An 8,923-nucleotide genomic window follows, 5' to 3' on the forward strand; every position below is an offset into this window, starting at 1 on the left:
TAGCTGATGGCCCTTAATGGGCCATCAAGCCAGCTATGCAGGGCTGACATCAGCTTGTCTGGGACACTTCCCAGAGGCAGAGCATAATATAAAATACAGACAGTACAGAGCCAATACTTATAACTTCAACTACAAAATGATACACAGACATACAGACAGCATAATCATAACCAGCAACCCAGAACCTGGTCTTAGACACCTTAGATGACCCCCTTTACCTAAGGTTTGGTGCCACTACAGGACCTTGGTTGCAACCCATGTTCTATATGGTCCCCATTTATATCAATAACGTCACACTATCATCATATCTGACGTGTGTGTCTGGCCGGAGGCCTGAGGCTGGGCACTTGAAGGGAGCTGCGGGGTTTGGATTCTGAGTAACCAGGGCGGTGCTACAGAAGCTGTTCTGTGCTGGCTGGTAAATCTAAGTATTGGAAGATCCACCAGCGTCTGGGGTTTGTCTGCCCCTGTCTGTTTGCAGTTCACCCTGACTGAGTGACCTCAGCTGGCTCCCACATCCCCCTAAATCATTTTTGTTGCACTTTTCTGAACCTTTTCCAAGTCCAATATCTCTTTTTCGAGCTGGGACGACCAGATCTGCCCGCAGTATTCAAGCTGTGGGCGTCCCATGGATTTATACAGAGGCAATATGATATTTTCTGTCTTATTATCTCTCCCTTTCTTAATAGCTCCCAACATTCTGTTTGCTTTTTTGATGGCCGCCACCCCTCCCAAAAGACTGGCTTCAGACTCATGGGATCTTACACTGCAAGCAGTGGGGTTCTTTCTATTCACCTGCTGCTCTTAGAGCCTCTGGGGTGTCATTTCCAAGCTTTTCCCCTCAAGCAGAAGGGCTGGAAATGTCCATCATTGCAGTGAAAGCTGAGTCTCTCACAGAAGCCCAGGACTCCCGAAGCTGGGGCTGTAAGAAAAATACCAAACCTTGTGAGATTCATGATAAAATCAGGAGTGTTTGCTGCTCCGAGATCGGCTGCCGTGAATGATCGGCTCCGTTCTAAGCGTATCGCCCAGAAAACAGCTGCCACTGAAAGAGACACGGCTGGGGCCCGTTCGGCTCCATGCCAGCGTCGGGGGCCAGAGGTGGATTCGGAGCAGGGCTGACTGCGACGGAGGGGCGGTATATATACCCTCCCCGGGTACCATTCCACCTCACTCCCCTGGGGGGGGCTTCCTTCCCCTCTGCTTTCTCCCCTAGGTCAGGGCGCTGCCTCACGGGACGTTCTGAGGCCAGTGGTGATTTCCTGGCTGCTGCGCATTGCTAAGCCCCAGGGACCGGCTCGTCACAGCAGTCTGGGCAGCACCTAGCGCGTGTCAGAGGCACCATGCCAACTTCCCCCTCCCCTCCCCAAGTCTCCCTCCAGCCAGACCCCACGAGAGCTGGTCCCTGCCCCAAGATGGGCCTGATCCTGGTCCCATTGGAGTCGCGCCATTAACTGCCAGGGGAACAGGATCGAGGGGCTCCTCTTTCTTCCTGCATCTCTTCCCTCCCGACTCCCTCTGCTTTTTCTTTGCACCTGCTCCTTGTGCCGGGGGGCTCGTGCTGACCCTCCCCCCAGGCACCCTGATATTCCACAGAGGCTGAGCGGCGGGTGCCGGGAGCCTGCTCCCCACGCCAGTGCTCCTCCACCAGACACACGTCTGCACCAGCTCCGGGGAAGGCAGCCGGGACACACACTTGGTTCACCAGAGCATCCTCCCCCTAGGCCTCGGTTACAGGCTCCTCAGCCGTCTGTGTCTCTGTGACATCTCCTTCCTCTGGCCCCAGCGCTGGAAGGGAGCCGAGGCCCAGACGCATGAAAGGGGTGTCACGGAGTGTGGGGGAGTCAGGGCCCTGCACCCCCCCTTCCTGCGATTCACCGGGACTCTCAGCCAGCTGGTAAAACTAAACGACATTCCCAGGTCAACCCACCCCGCTCCCTACTGCGTCGCAAGGGGCTGGTTCTTGCTGCTACGCAGAAGCCCTGACCTTCGGGAAGCAGCACTTCTTCCCAGCCTCCCGGAGCTGCAGACGGCCCAGGGGAGGAGGAAAGCCCAGCGGTCGCTCAAGGAAGTGTCCCAGCTGGCACAGAAGGGGACTGGCCGGGCACTGTGGGAGCCCCATGGGCTCTACCTTCTCTCTCTGCTGAACGTATCCTCCGCGCCCCAGAGCCCCTGGCCTAGGGACAGCCTGCCTGTGCCAGCCCTTGCTCAAACAGAGGGGTCCTGCTCCTGCAGGTGGGGGTGGGAAGCCAGCTCCCCCAGCCATTCGGGGCTCCCTGTCCAGGCGTGGGGGCAGAGCAGAGCAGGAGCCATTGCCAGAGTCACTCAGCCAGGGAGCACCCTCCTGATGTGTGAGATGAATGGGCCCCCGGCCAGTGCAGAGGGTCCCCGCTGCCATGCCAGGAGCTCAGGAAAGCACCGGGGCTGCAGCAGCAGCCCAGGGAGCCGCTCAGCAGGGCTGGGGAAGAAGGGGTCAGGCACTGGGCTGGGCCTCAGGCAGCGGTTCCCAGCTCTGAGACAGACTCCTGGGTGTCCTTGGGTGAGTCACTTAATCGCTGGGCCTCAGCTCCCCGCTGGAACCTGGGCTCACGGATGCTGGGAGGGTAAATGCATTGTGTGCGCAGGCGCCCAGAGGCTCGGTGATGGCACCCATGTAAGAACCTACTTACGTAGGGCTGGCAGCCATTGCCAGCTGCTGCCTCCGCCTCGCCCTCGCGGGGGTGAAGGAGCGACTCCGTAGCTAGGAGGGGTGGAAGGCTGTTACCCTATGTGGACAAGCGATACCCAAGTCTGAGTGTGTTGCTACAGCTGGTTATTTTGAGAAGAGCGAACACAGGAAGGGCCTGCCTGGGACCTGGGAACTGTCGCAGAAAGCGAGCCTGGGACATAAGCCCTCGTATCAGAGGCCCAGTGTGAGGCCTGAGGCCTGAACTCAAGTAGTGGCCCTGCCATGCTGACGTAACGCAAAGTGAGCAGAAGCCAGGCTCTGCCTGCCTGCAAGCTCCCAGAAGCTGGGAGGGACGGGGCTGGTCCTGCAGAAACACCCCGTGGCTACGAATTGCTAAGCACAGAACCGTCACTCAGACGCGTTCCAGAGAGCCAGGACCAGCCCGCCCCGACACCAGTGCACTCCCCACAGACAAGAGGGACCCATCTTAAAAATAGGGTCAGGGTGACAGTATGATGGACAGAGGTGTTCTGATTGAACCAACAGGCACAAGGCGATGGGTGGGAGCTCGCCGCGCCAGGGGGTAATACACAACGTGTTTGTATTGGGGTATAAAGAGGTATCTCTAAGGGGGTGGTGGGGTCTGGCCGAGGGGATAGTGGAGAAAACGGTTACTCACCTTCTCATAAGTGTTGTTCTTCGAGACGTGTTGTTTACGTCCATTCCAATCAGGTGTGTGCATGCCCACGTGCACAAGCCGGAAGATTTTTCTCTTAGCAGCAACCGTAGGGTCGGCCTGGGCCTTCATGGTGCCCAATATAGACCCCTGCCAACGCGCCACCCCCTCAGTTCCTTCTTGCTGGCTGCTGCGCCAGAGGGGTAGGAGGGTGGGTGTTGGAATGGACGTGAACAACACATCTCGAAGAACAACCGTTACGAGAAGGTGAGTAACCGTTTTTTCTTCTTCGAGTGCTTGTTCATTCCAATCAGGTGACTCCCAAGCCCAAGTTCAGGAGGTGGGGTTGGAATCGTCCACTGATTGGAACACAGCTCGTCCGAAGGCTGCATCGTCTCTGGCCTGCTGGGTGATCGCATCGTGCGTGGTGAAAGTGTGGATGGAGGACCATGTCGCTGCTCTGCAGATGCCAGGAACGCTGCTGTGGAGGCCTGCGCCCTGGTGGAGTGAGCAGAGATCGGGGGAGCAGGCACCTTCACCAGGTTGTAGCGCTCACGGATGCAGGACGTGATCCACGAGGAAATCTGCTGAGAAGAGACAGGGAGACCTTTCATCCTGTGCGCCACTGCCACGAATAACCGCACCGAGTTTCAGAACAGTTTGGTCTCTCAATGTAGAAGGCTAGTGCTCTGCGGACATCCAATGAGCGGAGTCTCTGCTCCCTGGCACTGGAGTGTGGCTTAGAGTAGAATACAGGGAGCAAGATGTCCTGGTTGATGTGAAACTGGGAGACAACCTTCGGCAGGAAAGCAGGGTGTGGCCTGAGCCGAACTTTGTCCTTATGGAACACAGTGTAAGGGGGCTCTGATGTTAGGGCCCTGAGCTCAGACATGTCCTGGCCGAGGTTATCGCCACCAGGAACCTGGTATGAGAGAGCACAGAGGGCACATCGCCAAAGGGCGATCCCATGAGTCTGGAAAGGACCAGGTTGAGGTCCCAAGCCAGGACCAGCTGTCGGGCCTGCGGATATAGCCTGGCCAGACCTTTAAGGAAGCAGCCGACCATTGGGTTAGCAAAGACCGAGTGTCCCTCTGCGCCTGGGTGGAAGGCGGAGATGGTGCCAAGTGAACCCTTACTGACAACATGGACGGTCCCTGCTGCTTGAGGTGGAGGAGATAGTGCAGTGTAAGTGGCACCGAGGCGAGTGTCCGAGACAGAATGGGCTGTGCCGACCAGATTGAAATTGTCTTCCATTTGGCAAGGTAGGTAGCTCTTGTGGAGGGTTTCCTGCTCCCGAGGAGGACTTGCCTGACTTGATCAGAGCAAGAGAGCTCCACTGCGTTCAGCCATGGAGCTTCCATGTCATGAAATGGAGCGACTTGAGGTTCGGTCCTGCGTGATTAGGTCTGGAAGAGCGGCAGGGTGACGGGGTTTCCACGGACAGTTCCAGGAGCGATGTGAACCAGTGCTGGCAGGGCCAGGCTAGTGCTATCAATATCCCCAGAGCTCAGTCCCTACGAATCTTGAGGAGCACCTTGTGACCAAGAGGGATGGACAGGAACACGTATAGGAGGCGGCCGCCCCATGGGAGGAGGAAGGGGTCCGCGCTGGAGCCCGGGCTGTGAGTGGGGAATGGGTCTATCTGGGGAAAGCCCTACTGATGGAAGATTAAGGTCACTACGTCTGGGCATTAACCCTCTTCAGTGAAGACATGTTAGAAGGATAATTTACCATTTAATAGACTAACTCTCCATTTGCTGCTGGCAAGCGCAGCCGATGCATTTCTCTGCGGTGCCATAAACAGCAGCCTCTCTGCCAGGGGCGGCTCCAGGCCCCAGCACACCAAGCGCGTGCTTGGGGCGGCATGCCGCGGGGGGAGCTCTGCCGGTCGCTGGGAGGGCGGCAGGCAGGCTGCCTTCAGCAGCACACCTGTGGGAGGTCCACCGGAGCCGCGGGACCGGCGAGCGGCAGAGCTTGGGGCGGCGAAATGTCTAGAGCCGCCCCTGCTCTCTGCGGTCACACCATGCCACCCGGCGGGTTCTGCTGATGACCCAGGCCCTAGGACAAGCAGACACGTTCTGTCTGCTTTGAAAGGAGCTTGTCTGGGAGCCTGTTAGCCTCATTTCGATTCCCGTTTGTGCCAGCGTTCCTGAGCTGGGAACCCATCTAACATGAACATAAGAACGGCCAGACTGGGTCAGACCAAAGTTCCATCCAGCCCAGTATCCTGTCTGCCGACAGTGGCCAATGCCAGGTGCCCCAGAGGGAGTGAACCTAACAGGCAATGATCAAGTGATCTCTCTCCTGCCATCCATCCCCATCCTCTGACAAACAGAAGCTAGGGACACCATTCCTTACCCAGCCTGGCTAACAGCCATTAATGGACTTAACCTCCATGAATTTATCCTGTTCTCTTTTAAACCCTGTTATAGTCCTGGCCTTCACAACCTCCTCAGGCAGGGAGTTCCACAGGTTGACACTGTGCTGTGTGAAGAAGAACTTCCTTTTATTTGTTTTAACAAGAAGGAGCCACTTGGCCCAAGTAAACAGTGAGGCTGCCCTGGCTTTATTCATGAAGATGCACCAGATACAGACAAGCCCGTCTTTGGTCCGTATTTATTGCTAGCTGGAGGCTGGTCCTGCGCTGGGAAGGAACTGATAAATCGTGTGCCAGTTGTGCTTATTCTGCACTTACTCCCAAGCGACAGGTCGTGAGCTTGCAACTGGTGTTGGGGATGGCAGGACCAGGGCCCAGCCGCCCCAGGAGAACGTCACAGTCCCTCCGCCTGGAACCCAGCCCCGCCGATGGGTCTGGCCAGCATCCCGGCCTCCTGCCCCAAGCCGCTTGCCAGGGCCATTCTACAAGGGATCGCAGCAGATCTCTGCCTCCTGGGGCAGCGGTGAGGGGGGGCGATTTCCTTACTCCCAGCAGTGGCAGGCTCTGATGTTACAAAAGCAGGCGCTTAATGGGGCTGGGTGCAGGCCCCTCTCCCCCTCCCCACAACGCCCCCGCCCAGTTGCTGGCCTGGATGCCATGGGGCATTTTTAAGTTTAGTGAAACTTACTGGAAATATTCCTTGAGTGTTTTTGAGTTTGCTGGAAATTTCTCCATGTCAGCCCCTGCCCTGGGCACCCCTCTGTCACCGTCATGGGCCCCTCCTGGATGCCGTTCCGCCAGGGGCTGGCATCTCAGCCTCCACAGGTGGCTCCAGTCCCTGAAGGGGGTTCCCACGTGCTAAACCCCTGGTGCAGCACAGGCCCTGGCACAGCCAGCCAGCCCGGCTCCCCTTCCTCGTCGCCAGCTGCCATCACAGGAATCCAGCCCTTTGTTTCCTGCTCCATCCTGGGAAGGGCTCCCCACGCCCAGAGTGAGGGACGGGCACCACGGAGCAGGAAGGGTGCCCTGCCCAGGGGATGGATCTGGCAGGGGTGCTGTGTCCCAGGGGAGCCCTGTCGCTCCCTGACAGGGCTGGATCTGGCTCACACCAAATGAGGGGAGTAGCCAGGGGGTCCCTGATGCCTGAGGGAGCTCCAGAAATGCCCCCGCTGCTGAGTAACAAGGAGTGGCTGATGTGTTCCTCCCGGCTCATGCTCCCAAGCTAGGGGGAGCGGGCAGGCAGGGGGGAGCCGAGTTCTGCTGGGCCCTGGCCCTTGGCTGCCGGGGTCCGGGCTGTGAGCCACAGTCGCAGGGCATCTTAGGCACCCAGGGGTTCAGGGCAGGCGGTGACACAAGCCCTCACTGCTCTGAACCCTCACAACATGACAGGGCCGGAGGTGGAGTCTCAGTGCAGGGGCTTCCCGGCCCCGTGGGGTCCCCAAGGGCAGGCGCTCTGGGAAGCCAGCCAAGCCCTGTTCCCACGGGACGGTCTGGAAGCCGCCGGCCAGCGTGTGCTGCGTGGCCCCCACTGCGCTCGATCCAGCCCGAGGCGCGAACCCTTCAGCTCAAGCTGGGGCCGCTGGCCAAACCCCACTTTGCTCCGGAGGGGCCCGGTTCCACGCCCAGCGCCAGCGGCACAGAGTTCTCACGCTGGTACTGCCGCTGCTCCTTGCCTCCTGCCCCGTAACGGCCACTGACACCGTGTCCCCCGTCCAGTGACCCCACGCTGGACGCGCAGCGAGCTCTGCCCCGGCAGGTCCCTCTGGAGGGAGACAGCAGCGGTCCCCAGCAGCTCAGCACCGACCGCAGGAATCCAGCATCCCACGGACACCCTGGGAGAGCTTTAGACGCCGAAGTCATTGTCCAGTCAGACCTGGACCAGGCCACTGGGGCCAAGGGCTCTTCGCTTGCGGGGGTGGCTGGGGGCTGTGCAGAAGGTAGGTCCCGTGCGCCCCAAGGGGCTGCACCGGGGGGCAGACAGGAGCCTGGCCCGGGGTTCTACCAGGCGGTGCTGGAGGGAGCTGACAAAGATCTAACACCTGGGCTCCCTGCGGAGCCCCGGGGACCAGCCAGCGGCCCAGCGCACTCGTGAGCTCCAGGCGTTGCTGAACTGGTCCCCGCCTGGAACCTGCCCCTATTTCCGGAGTCCCGCTGTACTGGAATGAGTGAGGCTCAGCTGCCTTTGCAAAGCCCTGCGAGATCCGGGGGAACGGGCCCGACCCCCGGCAGCTGGAAATCACCTAGGCCCCGTGGACTCAGGTGGAGCCTGCAGGTTCACCCCAGCTGGGCTCTGAGCCAGGGAGCGCGAGAGACAAGCCAAGTGCTGGGATTTTCCCCAGCCCCGTTGTCCAACAAAGGTCCTGCCATGGCCCCCACCCCTGAGGCTGGTGCTACGTTCGCCCAGTCCACAGCTCCAGGGGCCCGCAGCCCTTTGCTAGGACCAGGGAGGCTGCAGCCCGCTCTCCCCGCCAGGGGGGGGATCGCCGGGGCGGCTAAAGGGACTCTGCCGGCTCTGCCCTCGAGGGCGGCGGCCTCGCCCACCCGCCCGCACTGCCCGTGGGGCACCGCTGGGGCCTCGCCTCCACGTGCGCTTTGCATTTCTGTTCCATTCACAGCCCACACTCCCTCCCTGCCCTGCCAGGACCCCAGCCACTAACCCACTGAGCTGAGCCCCTGCCCCTCGCATGCCCCCGGCCTGCCCCACGTCCCGGGGGCTCGTCTGCTCTGCTCTAGCGCCCCCTGGTGGTCCCGCGTCTCTGAAGCGTGCGGTGTGGTCCAGCCGGGAGCAGACGGATTTCACACAGGTACCCTCCAGAGGGGGGCCCCCGGCTGCTCCCTCCCCCGGGCATGGCGAACCACCGGCTCTGAGTTCCGATTTTGCAAGGCAGCATTTTGCAAAAAGTCAGGCTCGTCCCCATAGGGAAGTGCGTGGGGTCTCACTCTGTCACACACGTGTACACACCCTGCACACCCAGCCCGATTCAGTGTGGTGGTTACTCACAAGACGTGTTGCTCACGTCCAGTCCAATGAGCTGTTTGCGCGGCGCACACACTCGTCGGAGTTTCCCTTAGCAGCTCCCTCGGGTCGGCTGTGAAGCCCCTCGGAGTGGCGCCTTCATGGCGCTGAACACAGGCCCCTGCCGACCCGGCCCCACCTCAGTTCCTCCTTGCCGGCTACTCCGACGGGGATGGGTTGCAATGG

Source organism: Mauremys mutica, chromosome 7, assembly GCF_020497125.1.
Source record: "Mauremys mutica isolate MM-2020 ecotype Southern chromosome 7, ASM2049712v1, whole genome shotgun sequence".
Taxonomy (NCBI): Eukaryota; Metazoa; Chordata; order Testudines; family Geoemydidae; genus Mauremys; species Mauremys mutica.